We start from the raw sequence: 16653 nt of genomic DNA on the forward strand, positions 1-16653 counted from the left end.
CCCTTTATTGCATCTTATAATTAGGGTCGACAAACATTTATTTGACTTCACCTAGCAAGCTAGAAACATAAATTTCTTACAAACTCGATCACTACTTGTACACTACCACTCATGAGCTAGCAACTAAGATCTATTGCTTGTTACTTTATGAGAGAGCTAGCTCCCCTGTAACTAATTAACTGGCAACAAGGAACATAAGATAGAGGCCTGGAGTTCATCTTTGAAAGACTCCACACGGCCCCGTCTTCTGCTTCAACTCCACGTTGCATCCTTATGAAACCCTTCTCTCCCCATTCAGTTCCCCATGAGTTCTTCACAATCCAGTACTTGGTTCCATCTAGAGTTGCTCCATACCCAACGACTGCCGCACCATGGTTCAGCTCAGTTCCACAAGGCCCGATGAACACACCCTGCAATAACCAAGTGAAATCATACATAATTAAATATTTATAGAAAGCTTATTGTTTAGAATGATTTTTGTATATTTGATTATACCTCTGTAGAACTGAAAATCTCTACCATCAGCATCAATTGCAACCGATACAGGTTGGTTCGCCACGGCTTTCATCAAGGCATTCTCGTTATTTTCTGGTACGTTTTCGTACCCATCAATTACCATCAGAGGAGCATTCATCATCTGCAAACATGAAGATAAAGTAATCAACTGAGGTGATGATAGAATAATAATATGATGATTGATAAAAAAAAGAATTTGGTAACTAATTAATAGTTCATACCCTGGATGAGTCACAAGACTCATCAACGGCTTTGTAAGGGTAGTTCTGCTCTGTTGTGATTCCACCAGTTTTCTTTATGAAATCAAATGCGTTGTCCGTCAATCCGCCACTACACCCTTCGTTATCTCTATTGCAGTCAACAAGCTCCTGCTCTGACAAAGAGACGAGCTGGTTCGTTTTAATTTTGTTGAGGCCCTCCACTGCCACTACAGTCGAAAATGCCCAGCAGCTAACTATAACACCAACAATCATATAATTGTTAGAAAGAATTTACGTTAGAGACCCTAATCCTGAAACTCCTAAATAAAAGAATTACAATAATCAGTCTGTCACATTATTTGGTAATAAAATTTGGTTAGTACGTGTAGTTATGCTTTCATAGAAGATTAGAAGACTTACCGCATTGTCCTTGGTCTTTAACTCCGGTGACGGCTCCATTCTTCCTCCAGTCAACACTTTGAGGAAGATTGTCGGTCTGATCATGCGTGAAGCCGGTTATCCTCCGGCTGCCATGCAACGACCGGTAGTGGCTAACCTTTGAGTTAGCATATCCGGAGTTCACAAACTCGTGGTTGGTCATGTCCGCAAACTTGTGCAGCTTGAGCTTGTAAGGCCTACTCATCTGGTTCACCTTGTGCACGTGACGTTCTCCTTGAAGACGTTGAAACGCATCCGCTTCTCTTGAAGGTTATGTGAAGTTGTGTGGTGGCTCCTCCACCGGTACCTCTCGTACAAGTCCCACGTAGAGACTCTCTTCAGATTCCAAGTCCGTCTCCTGGAATTGAAAGCTCTCACCCAACCCAATAATTATAGCTAGTAGTACTGAAACAGCTACCAGAATAAACTTGCCCATATTCTCTAAAACAAGAAATGAAGAAATTACTTTAAATGGTCTTCTGAGCATCAAAGAATGTAGCAAACCCTAAGCAGAATATATGGGAAAAGGTCGCTATCCATTTGTGGAGGTGGGTTTTGTATTATTTCGGTTTATAACTTTCATATCTACAGCCTACATGCCAAACACGTTGCATAGTTTAACTTGTCTATAGATGGTGACAAATGGGTTGCGTATATATACGACTTTCAGTCATATTCATCCATGAATGTACATAGATTAGAGACATGGTCACATACTCGGTTAATTTTATGTTCAGTTGCGCAACTATCATTGAATCTAAATCATAAGGTTGAGAATGATACAGTAATTAGATCTTATTTATTTTCTTTATTATTCTCCATCTTTAGCTTTAAGGACAGTTGAGCACAACTAACTAACTGAGTAATAAATATTCATTGAGTATGTGAACGGATTTTTAGTTATGATTAATTCTTATGATTCATGAATATATATATATATATATATATATGTGTGTGTGTGTGTTTTTTTTTTTTTTTCAAATTAACTTTTGGTGATTTTATTCGGCGTGAAACCAATTTGCATAACAAATATTTGTCAGTACACCTACTTTTTATATAAATCTCTCTTAGATCAACTGTAGATGTTAAGAATTAAAAACATTACAATATCGTATTGAGAACCTGTATAATTGATTCTCTTAGCACCAAGATTTTTTTTTTATTGGACCTTTGTAAAGTACATATAGAACAGTTTTAGTACTCCAACTGCATCCATGCATCAAATTTTAGTGTATCGCACATTATACCTCTAATTGGGGTATTTATTTTGTCCTTGATATTAGAGCTCAAGCTTAAGAATGTTATGCATGTATGGTTTTGGCTTTGTAGATTATTAATGGGATCTTCTTTTTCTCAAAATTATACCTTTAATTTTTTTGAAATGGGGCTGGTGCGGCTGCCCTCAAGCCTTAATTAATGAAATTACAGAATACAAGGGGGTGACGTAGAGCCTAAACCTCATATTACAATAAGCATAAATAGATAATCCTGAAATAATACCAACACTCTCTACAAAAATCTATGTATTCTAACAAGCACCAATTAGCAAATAGTGCACAAATGGCTACTCTATTTGCTTTAACATAGTAGTGACATACCAGAAAGATAATTCTATTACGAAGAATCATCATTACACATATCACAGCTTTCCCATTATGTTGCCGCACGGAAATAAATCCGGCGACACTCAATTTCATCTTGCCACTAGGAGGTTGCGTCCATTTGATCAAGTAAATAGTTCGCCGCCTCGCTAGGCCAGACAAGGCACACTGAGTGTGCATACCGAGACAAATCTCACGTCGCCCTACCCAAAAGTGGTAGGGACTTATTGCCGGCATAAAGCCACGTTGTACTAAAAGTAAATAATATAAAAACAAAGCAATAAAAAAAACTAGGTCAAGGGTCAAAGCCCAGACCCAAAGATCATCAGGCCCAAGCTTGAGTAAACGGTTGCAGAGCCCAACACATCGCACCCATCCTACCAGCTCCGTACCACCACCAGCCACATCGTCGTCCCCTACCGCCCGCCGACTCGCCACACCGCCCTTCCTCACGTCGGAACCAAAGCACCCAAACCAGATCAGGATCAACCGATCCGATCTCAACCCAGTGGGATCTCGGCGCTGCTCTCACACGATTGTCACCATTCGGCGACCTCTGAGCTCGTGTCAACACCTCGAACCACCGAGCAGATCCTCCGTGCTCCTCCCAAGGCCAAGACGACAGCGGCTCCGCCATCTTGCCATCTTCCCACCTCTGCCCTTCTCCGTCAAACCATACAGGCTCTCTGGTGTGCAACGCCAGCGCTCCGCAACCTCTACTCCAACCGAACCACCCTTTACCGGACACAAGGTCCCATTATACCTCTAATTTAAGTTTATCAAATGATAAAGGACAAACAAGTAAATGTTAAACAAAATAAATAAATATTTTTTTGGTACAATGGGGTCAAAATCCCAAAAAAGAAACTTTTACAACACTATTTTTTCTTGAATTTCTCCTATACTATAAGCTTACCGATCATAGAGTATCATTTTTAGAATGTATTTCAATTGACAGAACACTGAAACCTCAAATGAATTTTTTTTAGGATTAATTTTAGTTTGCTCCCTTAAAGTCTGAGGGTGTCATCCTGTCACCCCATGTACTCTCAATTTTAAATTTTTACCCCCAAGCTTTCCAATTTTAATCTTCCGTGTCCAATCTCTGATGCTCCGTCTAATTTGGACGTTTAAATCTGATAATGGGGCCCACTTTGAGGGCTAAAATGGTCATTTCATGACAAAAAAAAAAGGAAAAAAAAAAACCTTTCTCCTTCCTCTCTTTTTCACTTTCAGGGGTTTCTCTCTCTTCTTTCCAAATCCCTCTCTCTCTCTTCTGCCCTGCGTAGCTAGTCAAACGTCCACCACCACCGGATGCCCAGATGTGTATGCATCCATCCCCTCTCTCTCCGTCCTTTCTCTGCAATTCAATCTTCCTATCTGAAATTGAAGCCCTAATTTCACTACCCCAATCGAATCTTCTCCCTCTCCGCCCTTCAATTCGATACAATTAGCTCAGTCCAGTGAGCTAATTAAAAGCCTCTCCATCATGATTCATTTGCGACCTCCACAGTCCTAATCCAAATACCAAAATGAGAACCACCAATTTAATCCTTGAACTTTCCCTATATTCATCTCAATTTTTGAAATCCGTACAAAATTCTTCGTCAATTGAAAAATTGGATTGCTAGGTTTTCGATGGAACTGGATTTTCTTCTTTCCTCTTCTTTTACCCTCAACAAAAGCTGTTGATTGCTCCCATTCATGACCGGAACATTCCCAGCATTTTCTTGATTAATCCAAATCCAAATCCCAATCCCAATTTCATCCTCCAAAATGACATACAGAGTCTACCCGTCTTCCAAGGTTGCCATGAACGGCGCCACCACCGCCAACCCTACAACCATACCGCCACTGTCGCCACTAGCTCGAGTTCACCGTCACACCGTGGCCGCAATGGGAGTTTATGGGTCAAGTCCAACCCGGGTACTGCTGATGGTCCGGTTCAGATGATGAAGAAGACTCGCAGAAGAAGAAATGGTCTGGAGTTAATATTAGTTTCGAGGCGGCTTCGGACTAGCCGCGCAGAGTAGGAGAGAGAGAGAGAGAGAGAGAGAGAGAGAGAGAGAGAGAGAGAGAGAGAGAGAGATGGATTTGGAGCATAGAGAGAAAAGTGAGAAACCCTCGAAAGTGAAAAGAGAGTTTTTATTGAGACCTCCAAATCTGCTTACTTGACCTTATTCTATTATGAATTATTAAATGACATATATAACCTACTATAAAATGACTATTAAGGACAATATTTATACCAAAAAAATATTATATTTATTTTATGGAGACTTTCCAATTCAATAATATTAGATTGTATTCCTTATTATTTTCCTTATCTATTTTCATTTTCCAATTTCACTACATACTCATTAAAGCATTCATATATATTTTTAAAGCACTCATATATATTTAATAAAAATTAAAAATATGATTAAGATCATGTGACATAAAAATGTATGATATATATGTTGAACGCATATTGGTGAGGGAAAACAAAATAAATCCTCTTATGATTTATGACCACAATCTAAGTCAATCCATTATATTTGCCAAAAAAAAAAACTAAAAATATTTAAATAATTAATCATGTGGTACAAAAAATACAGAAAAAAAATAAACATTAAAAAACGAATGATTTTTTGTTTTAGAATAAAAACAAATGATTTCTTCATTTTTTTTTGCATAGCTAAAATAGAATTTTTAAAAAATAAAAATAAAAAAAAACATAATAGTTCATGGCATTTTCTTATTGATTAGACATTAATTTTTGAAACTCAAGTTTGATTAAGAAATGTATATTTAGTTAAGATTTATAGAGTGATTAAATCATTGAAATGACTAAATTTTTATTTTAAAAATAATAATTTGTTTGCAAGTTATATGAGTGAGGTTATTTGAGGAAGTTTAGTGAGGTTTAGTGAGTAAATTTAGTATTTGAAAATTTGATAAGAGGTGCAAAAAGCATAGAGGTCAAGTGAGTAAATTTGGAGGTTCCAATAGAAAAACTCAAGTGAAAAAGAGAGGAAGGAGAAAAGATTTATTTCTTTTGGGTAATGAAATGACCTTTATAGCCCTTAAAGTTGGCCCCATTATCGGATTTAACGTCCAAATTGGACGGAGCATTAAAGATTGGACACGGAAGACTAAAATTGGAAAGCTTAGGGGGTAAAAATTTAATTGAGAGTACATGGGGTGACATGATGACACCCCAAAACTTCAGGGGATAAATTAAAATTAATCATTTTTTTATGAACTTTATTTTTTTTTTACTTTAAAAAATAGTAAAAAAAAAAAAACTGTGTTGTAGTGTTTCAAAATTATTGTTTGATGGTGAAAATTTTTTGATGTGAAAATAAGAATATGCAATTTTATAAAAAGTTCGCATGCTATAGTCCACAGTTTTAATTGGAAACTATTGTCTTATAATGTGAAGACCCGAAATTCTCAGTTAAATATTTCGCAATTCGATATTTGTTCAATTATATGATATATGAATTTTGGGCATGATTCGTATGTTGTTGCATGAGAAATTTGGTTTCGAATGAGTTTATTTTCAAAACAAACGTTATTTAGGGGGGTCACTAAAATCGACTTTTTTTACGTACGGAATTTGGGAAAACTTCCTTCACGAAAGTTGCAGAGCTCGTTGATACGAGTTCGTGCATATGCGGAACGCAAGAATCGGAGTTCGTACGAAGAAGTTATCGCGTTTGGAAAAATTTCCATTTCGAGTATATATACCTAGCTATTTTTGGAAATTTCCAAAAATAGCTAGGGTTTCCATTTTTGGCAGCCGCACCGTTTTCTTCTCTCTCTCCCTCCCGAGCCCGAGCCGAAAACAGAGCAAGAAGTCTCCGGCTCCGTTCTCCCTCCTCCAGCCACCAAACCACACCAAACCACCTCCCACTGCTTCGTCTTGACCTAGCGCATCTTCCAATGGCAGCCTTGCGCCGTGGCACGGCTTGTAGCGGCGGAAGGAAGCTTGTTTCCATTTCTGGCCGTTTTGAGTGCGAAGTGAATATCTCGAGCTACCGGCCACCAAAACTCTATATTCTTGGTTCATTAGACTCACCTAAACTTTTTGAACAAGCACCAAGAAGGCCCGGACCTAGGGAGATCGATTTCACGCTCGTCGGAGGCTTCGCCGTTTTCTGCAAATTTTTCTGCCAAACCAGACTGTTTGAGGTATTTTCGATCACTTGCGTTCATTTTCTGACTTCGAGCTAGTTATGAAAGTTGCTCAAAATGATTAAACGAAAAGGAAAAGCTCGGCCCCGACACCATAGGTGGTGGTCGGCGGCGGATCTGTCCCTAACTCTGGCGCCCTTTTCAGGCCACCTCCGGGGGTCCCAAGGGCAGTTTCTGCCCATTTTTATGTTCTACGTGTTCATACAATCATTTCGATATATAGCATGTGACTTTTGGATATCATATGATTTAGTTATGAATTTTACGATTTCGTTCGATTTCTATCGTTTGATTTGTGATCTGTGAAGATTCGGACCGTCCGATAGACTTATAGTTTTGATATAATGATCGTAGGACTGTCCCGAAGACTTTGTGTGGTCACGGGTGAAGATCCGACCGCTGGATCTTCATATAAGTGCGTTCTTGAATTGTACGCTAAGTTAATTATCGTATTTGGTTAGGTGATTGACGGTTTGAGTTGGTGGACGATTGGAAACCGTATTTTAAGCTGTTGAGAAGACGCAGCGGGATTGGAGGTGAGTAAATCTCACATGGTTCATTTACGAACCGAATTTCCTTATTGCACAATTATTTGTTATGTGTGAGAAAATGGTTTTAAGAAAATGAAATTTAAAGTATATAGGAAAATGAATTTCTTGGTTTTACTACGTGTGAACTATAGTTGGTATTAGTGGTCATTCCTGAGAGGATGATTACGTGTATATATATATATATATATATATATATATATATTTACGTGATTTTATACGGAATGGTGTGACATTGAAATATGTGGTTTTTTGATAATTTAGTTTTTATACTTGAATGAAGGATTTATTTGCCATGATTATTATGATAATTGGTATTGTTGTGAGTATGATTTGGGTGGAGACGTGATATTGTGAAACGGGTGGGATTCTGTTTATATTTCGTTCTGCGGACTGAAATGTCCAAAGTTTGATGGTTATAATAACCAAAGTGTTTTGTTCTGAGGGCAGCAATGTCCAAAGTTCGACGGTTATCATTGTGATAAACGAAGTATTTTGTTCTGCGGGTAGAAATGCCCAAAGTTCGACGGTTATAGTATTAACCAAAGTATATCGGATGCTTGCACCTGGGCCAAGGTGACAAGTAACGATTCAGATAGAGCTCTAGTCTGTTGTGGGAGTACGGTCATGGTGGTAACTAGGTTATTGCATTGTGAGTACTTTGTGCCACGTGAGTTGTGTTGGTGATTAAATTGTTGGGGTTGTTGTGTGTGTTCGGATTGTTGGATTGTTTTACTTGAATTAAAAGAATTGTGATTTATTAAATCAACAGTTCATTTCTTATTTACTCACGAGCTTTGCAAAAAGCTTACCGGGTTTTGTGTTGTTGCAATCCCGGTACACTATTCAAACGGTGTAGCACATAATCCTGCAGGTCAGGATAATCAGGGTGGAGAGCGAGCTGAGTAGAGCAGCGGGGTTGACGTCAGCACTTAACCTATTTTGGTGTGTTGTAGACTCTTTTGAGCATAACTTTTATTTATGGTGGTATTGTAATATTTGACTCGAGAGATAGTTTGTTACGAGGTTTGTATTATGGTTTGCGAGACGCTGGTTAAGAAAAAAATTCAGGACGTTATTTGTTTTGGTTATTATTCATGTTTCGGATTTGAATTTGTTATTCAAAATTCGGGGCGTGACAGATTTCTTTTTTAGAAAGTTATGGGTTCATGGTTTTGTCTTTGACTTTGAAAAATAAAGAAACTGTTTTGTATGTAATACTGTAAATTAGTGATCAGAGCCTAAATAACTGGTTAAAAATTAGTGCTTGTTTCTGTATGGTTCCCGGGATGAGAACTTAAGAATCACGGAGAGTCGTCTGTACTTCCAATTCCGATACCTATTAAAATAAACAAAAGTCAGGGGAAGACCGGGGTTGTCGGCCTATAATACAATGTCTAAGTCAGATAAACATAAGTACTGTAGGAAAGGAAATAGTGACTTACAATAAATATGAGTAAATGCATTATGCATGTTTATATGCCAAGTGTTGGGAGTTGCTCCCCATTTATTTCCGATGTGGAAAGGTGAGCTCCTTCCGTATGTAGGAATGGTAACATCTGTGTTTGAGCCCAAAAGTAATTTTGGCAATATCTTTTAAGAGTTTGAGCATAGCAGGCTGATATCTGCGACCCAAAAATAAGTCTACCTAGTTTTGGGTTATAGCTTCACCCATTACGGAGTCCATAAGAAAAACGAGTCCTTGTAGGATTCGAGTAGCAGAGACCAATTAGGAATCTTCAATCAATAATCTTTCTATGGCAAGAAACAACCGAAACCCTAGGTATAAATACCAGGTTTCAAGGGTCAATAAAAAAAAAAAACTACCCTTCAATCAACTAATCGCACATATTATCCAAAGTCTTTCCGGAGCAAACCTTCAACCTAGTTGAAACCATAGAAGTAAGGGTAACGCTCTCGCAACCTAACAAAGCTAAAGTCACGCTTTAGCAAAACCCGTGCTTTCTCCTACTTCCTAGTGATTGCTCTGCTAAACCTATAACGTTGAGTATCGACTCGGTGATACAAGAGATCACACCACAAGTCCTTATCTGTAAGGCATAGAAAAAAGCCTTGTGAGGAGGTTGGTACTCTCCTCGTCCACAATGCTTGCAAAAGAAGTCAGGTCAAGAGACACCCCGACGACTACACCGCATTGTGTTGGCACGCTCGCACATTCAAAAGAGACTGTTTGCTAGTCAGATTGGTTTTGGAGCCAAACAATCTGCACCCACATTGAGCTGACCTTCGAAAGTGGTTCCGGTTAATGTGGTTGCCGATTCTCGGACCCGCCTTGTACTCTTATAGGGCCGAGTCTCAAGTGTCTCCCAGTGAGCTCTGGTTAGCTCTCGCTGGGTCTGATAGCTGCGTGGTTGCGGTGTTTCTACTCGATATGTAGTTGGCATAAACAGTGCTTGAGAATGATACCAATGATATGTAGTTAAACTTTCAATTTTCATCGTAGATCATGGTGGTTTGTTAAAAGCTTCAAGGTCTAAAAGTAGCAATTTTTATTTTTGTCGGGCTTATTGCTAAACTTTCGTACGAGTTTTCTTTTGCTAAGACTATTAACATGATGATCGTTTATTTTAGATATTAGAACTTGGGTTTCGGTTCTCAAGACTAACAAGCCAGGCCAACCCAAAAGTATAGCCAATAAGGAGGGCCTTCAAAGTCCAAAACAGCAGGCAAGACTAAACGATAGACACTCGGTCTCAAACGACAACAGAACCAAACCCGAAAAATTTCCCCTGATTATGCAAAGTTGCAAACTAACTTGAAACTTGGTGAACGACCTGCTGTTGAAGAACATGTCCATACATTTTGTTGAAACTCTCCGTGAAAGCTGGCTTTTGGATATGAGGCAACAGTTCCACAAAAAATGCTCCCCCAATCCAAAAGATGCAATTTTTTGGTCAATCATTTTGGCCCTTTTTACAGAATTATACCGAATTAAAAAGGGCCAAAGGTTGCAACGTACTCCCCACCACCTTATCAGTAAGTTAATTTTGGTTGCAGCAGCACTTTTGACCTTGTACTATATTCACCTTATTCTCTTACCCTTGCCTGTCTGGAGAGGCACCATTTTTTTTTCACTTTCTGTTTATACTTTTTGATGTCTTAGGGTAATACTATTATAGAATTATATCAACTCTTAGACCCAATACCAGAGTAGGAAACATTCCAAGAATAGTTTTGGCTTCTAATTTGTGTCTTCTGCCTTCATTTACTCTGATTTGATTGCACCCTTCATAAGTTGGACCAAGTAAAGCCAGTAACAGTAGAGTGATATGCTGCTACTACTAAACCCAGTAATTTTAGGGCAGCTAAATGTTTAGGTGCATCATACCAATCTTGGGATTGTTGGCATTTTGTGTCTAAGTACTTGGATAAACGTAGATTCGAGATTCCGTTCATTTTTGCATCAATGTGGTTAAACTTCTATTGATTTGTATAATAAAATTTTATGAAGTTTGTGTAAGGGACCAATAGCATAAGGATTATCTGAAAAAGTATATGCTTCAACTGATGTTCAAGGGGTTGTACAGTTGTTGAAGTAACATACCCCATATATGTGTATATGCAATATTAATGGTGGATAAAAAAAATGAGTTAAACCAATCTGAGTTAAGAGGTGAATTTTCTTGGGGAAGGCTTTGTGTTATTGTTTGCTGCAACTGTTATGGGGAGCACAGGAGGCTTCCTTTGGTATGCAGATGAGATCGACAAGCTGCTGCTGTTGTTAGGCACTTTGGGTAGTGTTGGGGATGGTGCAATGACCCCAATCACCCCATGGTCCCCATTAACTATGGTAATCCTCGGCAGGTGGATGAATGATTATGGATCATCTTCTCCTTCTAATGAGACTGTAGACAAGGTACATAAACTAATCCAATTCTTTGAGAAAACAGTCAGGAAATTAACTAGCAGCATGGTATATCAACTTTGAAAATGGATTTCTATACTGTAGTTGATGTTTCAAGATGAAGAAAACTTATACCATGTGAAATATATTGAGATTATCTCATCACTCATGTCCTGTGTGATAAATCCACGATAGTATGTGCCACTGTTTAGTAACTCTTCTTCTAATGATTTAGCCAACCAACCTGCATACTTCCATGTTCTATAGCATGCACTGAAGCTGTTGTATCTTGCCATTGGAGTTGGAACCTGCGCCTTTCTGGGTATGTCTCATTTAGGGCAGGATGCAAAGCTGGAAGCCTGTATATTGCAAGAATAGTTATAAATTTGGTCTGATCATAATATATATGTTGAACCACCTTAGACATTGATTTCATAGTCAACTCTCCTTCATTCTATTGGTCGTAAATGACTATAGTTTAGGAGAAGATTAGTCTTTGGGTGTACTATAAATCTGTATACAGAAATGAGGAACCATATTGAATGTAATGAAGTGCCTTGAAATTCATATAACTCATACATGGTGAAATCACTGAAATGCATAAGATTGTATAAATGTTTAAACTGGAAACATATCCATATCCATATTTTGCAGGAGGAGTTTGTTGGACAAGAACTGCAGAGAGATAAACATCTCGGATGCGAACTGAATACTTAAAATTCAGTGCTGCTCATTACAAAAGTATGGAGTTTGTTATTAAGCAAGGTTTCATAAAGGGAGTGATGATAGGGAGCATGGGAATATTTAATGCTACTTGGGCTTTCCCGGGTTGGATTGGTAGCATACTTGTCATTGAGAAAGAAGAGAAAGGAGGCACTGTCGTTGTTGCTAGTTTCTGCATCGTCTGGAAGGACTGTAAGTACCTTTCCTTGTGCTCATTTTTCTTCTTCCCATTCTCTTTACTTTGTATATGAATGGCATAATTTAACATTTCAGGTGCTAACCTGGGAAATGTGTGCATTAGCAGAAGCTAACAAAACAAAGTTATTGAAAAGCTAGCCTACTTGTTTTCGTTTATGATGATATTTTAATTTGTCACAACTCCAACTCACAACTAAAGTCTTTGTATCTTTAGGTCCATAAGACCATAATGAGTGCACTCCCAAATCTGTCTTTCATCATGGATGTGACATCTGTTGCTATTTGGGTGTTTGAAATGATTGAAAGAGATCCTGCCATAGACACTATGAAAAGAGGAAAAGTATTGGGACATTTGAAAGGAAAAGTGGAGTTTAAAGAGGTGCACTTTAGTTACCCATCAAGACCTGATACCCCAGTTCTTGAAGGACTCAATCTTACCATAAGAGCTGGAAAGACTGTCGGTTTTGTTGGAGCAATGGTTCTAGAAACTCTACCACCATTTCATTACTTAAAAAGGGTTTGTGACACTGTCAAAGGAAAAATACTCCTTGATGGATATGATAAAAAGAGACTTCAGCTTAAGTGGTTCAGATCCCAGATGGGACTTGTTAGTCAAGAACTAGTTCTCTTTGCAACATCTATAAAAGAAAACATTATATTCGGAAAGGAAGGAGCTTCGATGGAAAATGTCACAGATGCAGCCAAGGCAGCAAATGCTCATGACTTCATTGTTAAACTATCCGAAGGATATGAAACTCAAGTAAGCCAATCACATTTTTCTCGCCCTAAATCCACAAAATAGCTAACTATAAACATAAAAACTAGTTTTGACTTTTGACTAGTGTTTCCAATGGTTTACGTTGGTCAATTTGGAGTTCAATTGTCTGGAAGGCAAAAGCAAAGGGTTGCTATAGCAAGGCCTCTCGCTAGAAATCCCATAATCCTTCTGGTTGACGAAGCCACAAGCGCTTTCAATGCACAATCCAAAAGAGTAGTACGAGAATCCCAAGACGTGGCTTCAATAGGACGTACACCTCCATTGTTGCCCATCGGCTTTCCACAATATGCAAAGCTGAGTTGATAGTGGTTCTTCAAGCAGGAAAAGTAGTTGAGTCAGGTTCTCATGATGAGTTGATCAATATGAACAACAGACAAGGTGGTGCATACAGCAAAATGGTTCAGTTGTAACTAGCCATGCAAAATGAAGCTGCAATTGCTTCAAGATATCCCATCTGAAGATAGACACAACCAAAAATCAATGAATCATTATCCTCTCCGGTCAACAATCAGCATAAGATCAACCTGGCAAAACAGCCCAGCCGGCCAATTCAGCTCGGTACATTCCACAATTTTTTCCATCAGCATGGCAGACTATTCTTCCCAAATGCACCCTCTTGGTTACTACAACTATCAAAACAAAGACAAAATTATCCTCCCCTATCTCAATGGCGCTTATATCGAATGAATGCACCTGAGTGGAAGCAAGCCTTACTTGGTTGTTCGGTTTCTGATGGCTACGGAGCTATATGCAGGCAATTCAAGCCTATTGCTTGAGATCAGTTGTCTTAGTGTACATCCAAGAAGACAGCCACAAACTCTAAAAATAAATCAGTCATTATTGCCACATCTTGGCCCTAACAGTGATAGCTTCATCACCAAGCTTCTCCAACAATACTGTTTTGTAATTACAGGAGAGCGCTTAACAAAAAGGATTAGAGAGAGAGTGCTTGGCAAACTTTTCTCATTTGAGATAGGGTGGTTTGATCGTGATGACTGATGAGAATACTAGTGCAGCTATCTGTGCACGGCTACCTAGTGAAGGCAGTATGTTTCAATCCTTCATTGCAGAGTGTATGTCGTTGCTGATTCGAGGTTTCATAAGTGCCACCCTAGCATTTGCACTTGGATTGATCATTGCAGGGAGGTTAGCCATTGTGAACATTGCCACACAGCCTTAGCTCATTGGGAGCTTCTACTCAAGGAGTGCCCTCATGAAAGGTTTGTCCAAGAAAGTGCAAAAGGTAAATTAAGAGCAGTCAACAAGCAAGTGAAGCCACCATCAACCATAGAAATTTCATTGAATCTTCGTCTCAGAAAAGAATAATGAGACTCTTTATAACTCTAGCATATTGGTATGGAGGGAGGCTAATGAACAAAGGCACCATAACTGCAGAGCACGTGTTTCAAACTTTCTTCTTATTGATGAGCACTGGTAAAAGCATTGCAGGTGCCGGAAGTATAACCTCTGATTTGGCCAAAGGCTACAATGCCATAGCATCAGTGTTTTCTATCCTAGACAGGTCAAGTGAGATTCAGCCTGATGAAGGCAATAAGCTGCAAAAGACTATTAAAGGCCACATAGAACTGAAGAATGTGTTTTTCTCTTACCCAGCAAGGCCAGAACAAATGATCTTCAAGGGCTTGAATCTCACGATTGAAGCTGGAAGAACAATGGAATTAGTGGGACATAGTGTTTCAGGTAATACCATTGTCATTGGACTAGTCGAAAGATTTTACGACCCTGTAAAGGGATCAGTACATATAGACCAACACAATATTAAGAACTACAACTTGAGGCAACTGAGGTATCGCAGTGGTGAGTCAGGAGCCTACAACAATCTGTGAAAATATCCTTTATGGTAAAGAGAATTTTAGGGAATCTGAAGTAAGAAGGCCAGCAATTCTTTTGAATGCTCATGAATTTATAAGGTACATATTGTCTTCTTCTTTTTAGTAGTGACACAGGCATATATGTGGATGCAAATTTGTCAAATCAAATGGAAAAAAATCTCTCGAAAATTTCCCATATATACCTATTAGCTCTATTTCTAATATACTGGCAATGTTACTAATTTCCCAAATAATGTTCGTATTATATCCATATTTTCAAAAAAAACTCGTGTTCTGCACTGTTCATTTATTAAAACTTTTGTCTTCTTGAACCAAAAGTAATTATACATGTTCATCTCAAAAAAAAAAAAAGTTATTATACATGACTTATTACGTAGTTTTCCATATTTTACAATTACATTTAGAATAAATAAATACTAAAAATAATAAATAAAATAAAAGAATATAATAATATTTTGCTGAATTTTCAACATCCTTTTGAATTAAAATAAACATAGTTGCTTAGGTTCATCTCTCTAGACCTAGGGTTTCCCCGTTAAAAAATTTTTACTCGTCCGGCGGCGCACCCTCGTCGGCGCGTGGCGCGTGCAGCCTGACGGGATCTGGCCTTCGTGGTGATGCTTCTCTCTGAGGACGAGGATGGTGGTGGCCTAGATTGGGCCGCTATTGAGATCGAACCACTCGCTCCCGAGCGGTTCAGATCGGAATTTAGGTCGAGTATGTGGGATGGCCGGTTAGGCAGCAGTGCTTGGCAAGGGATGGATGGGGACAGGTGGTCTGGAGGGATGAGATGGAAGTTTAGCGTGGTTGCTGCTACGGTGTCGATCTGCGGTTCTGGGGTTCCGTCCTCTTCATGGTGTAGCGCCGACCCGGTGGTAGTCGCTCGAAACCTGTGGGGTCGGGGTTGGGGTTTGGGGATCAGGTTGTCTTGGATTGGGGTTGTGGGTATTGCCCCCGGATCTGGTTGGGATAGGGTGGTCGAAATAGCTGGGCTTTGGGACAATCGGGTTGGTGGGGCGCTGACAGAGGTGATCGTCAGCAGGTAGGAGATCGAAGCAGGCGAGGGCGATCTAATCCAGGTTGGGGAGTTCAGATGCTGGCGGAGGTCTATTGCAGGCGGTGGTCTGCGGTAGACGGTGGCTTGATATAGGGGAGGCTCCGATGCAGGCGGTGGTGGTGGGTGTGGCGGCCTGCTGAGAGTTTTTGGTGTTTGGTTTCTTTATTTGGTTTTCATCAATAAGTCTTTTGTAGGTTTTTTTAGTTTTAGCTGTTGGGTCGCACTGCAATTTTTGGTGTAGACAATCTTCTCTTCGCCGGTCGAGAGGTCGTTCATGTTCTGGAGTTGGGTCAGCAGCGGTGGCGAAAATTTCTGGCTATAGACAATCATCCTTGGCCTTCTAGTGGGTCCTTCCTGTCTGAGATCGGGTTGAAGGCGATGGCGATTTGGAGCAGTGGTGGATGGATGGTGTTGACAAGAGGGTGGTGATGGTGTTGAGTTTTTAGTCCCAGGTCTGATTGTCTGGCAACCTTTTTGGTCGGGTTTAGGTCACAATGAGTGTGACTTGGTCGATCAAATGCTAGTCAGGAGGACTCTGGTGGGTGAGTTTAGTGTCGACACAAGTAAGTTGTCTAGTTTAGAGTTCTTACTGGCTGGACGAGAAGTGAGATGTCAAGGATTCACTGCTTCTGCGCTTTTGTCTATCATACAGTTTTGTCTTTGCCTTTTGTTGTAGTGCAAGTTAAAACTGTAGTTG

The 16653-nt window shown here is 39.3% G+C and overlaps 2 pseudogenes; one reads left to right on the plus strand and one right to left on the minus strand.

Moving 5' to 3' along the window:
• Nucleotides 1-140: 140 nt before the first annotated feature.
• On the minus strand, nucleotides 141-1590 carry LOC112199620 (annotated as a pseudogene).
• Nucleotides 1591-12045: 10455 nt separating this feature from the next.
• On the plus strand, nucleotides 12046-15002 carry LOC112199621 (annotated as a pseudogene).
• The last annotated feature ends 1651 nt before the right edge of the window (nucleotides 15003-16653 follow it).

Source organism: Rosa chinensis, chromosome 4, assembly GCF_002994745.2.
Source record: "Rosa chinensis cultivar Old Blush chromosome 4, RchiOBHm-V2, whole genome shotgun sequence".
Taxonomy (NCBI): Eukaryota; Viridiplantae; Streptophyta; class Magnoliopsida; order Rosales; family Rosaceae; genus Rosa; species Rosa chinensis.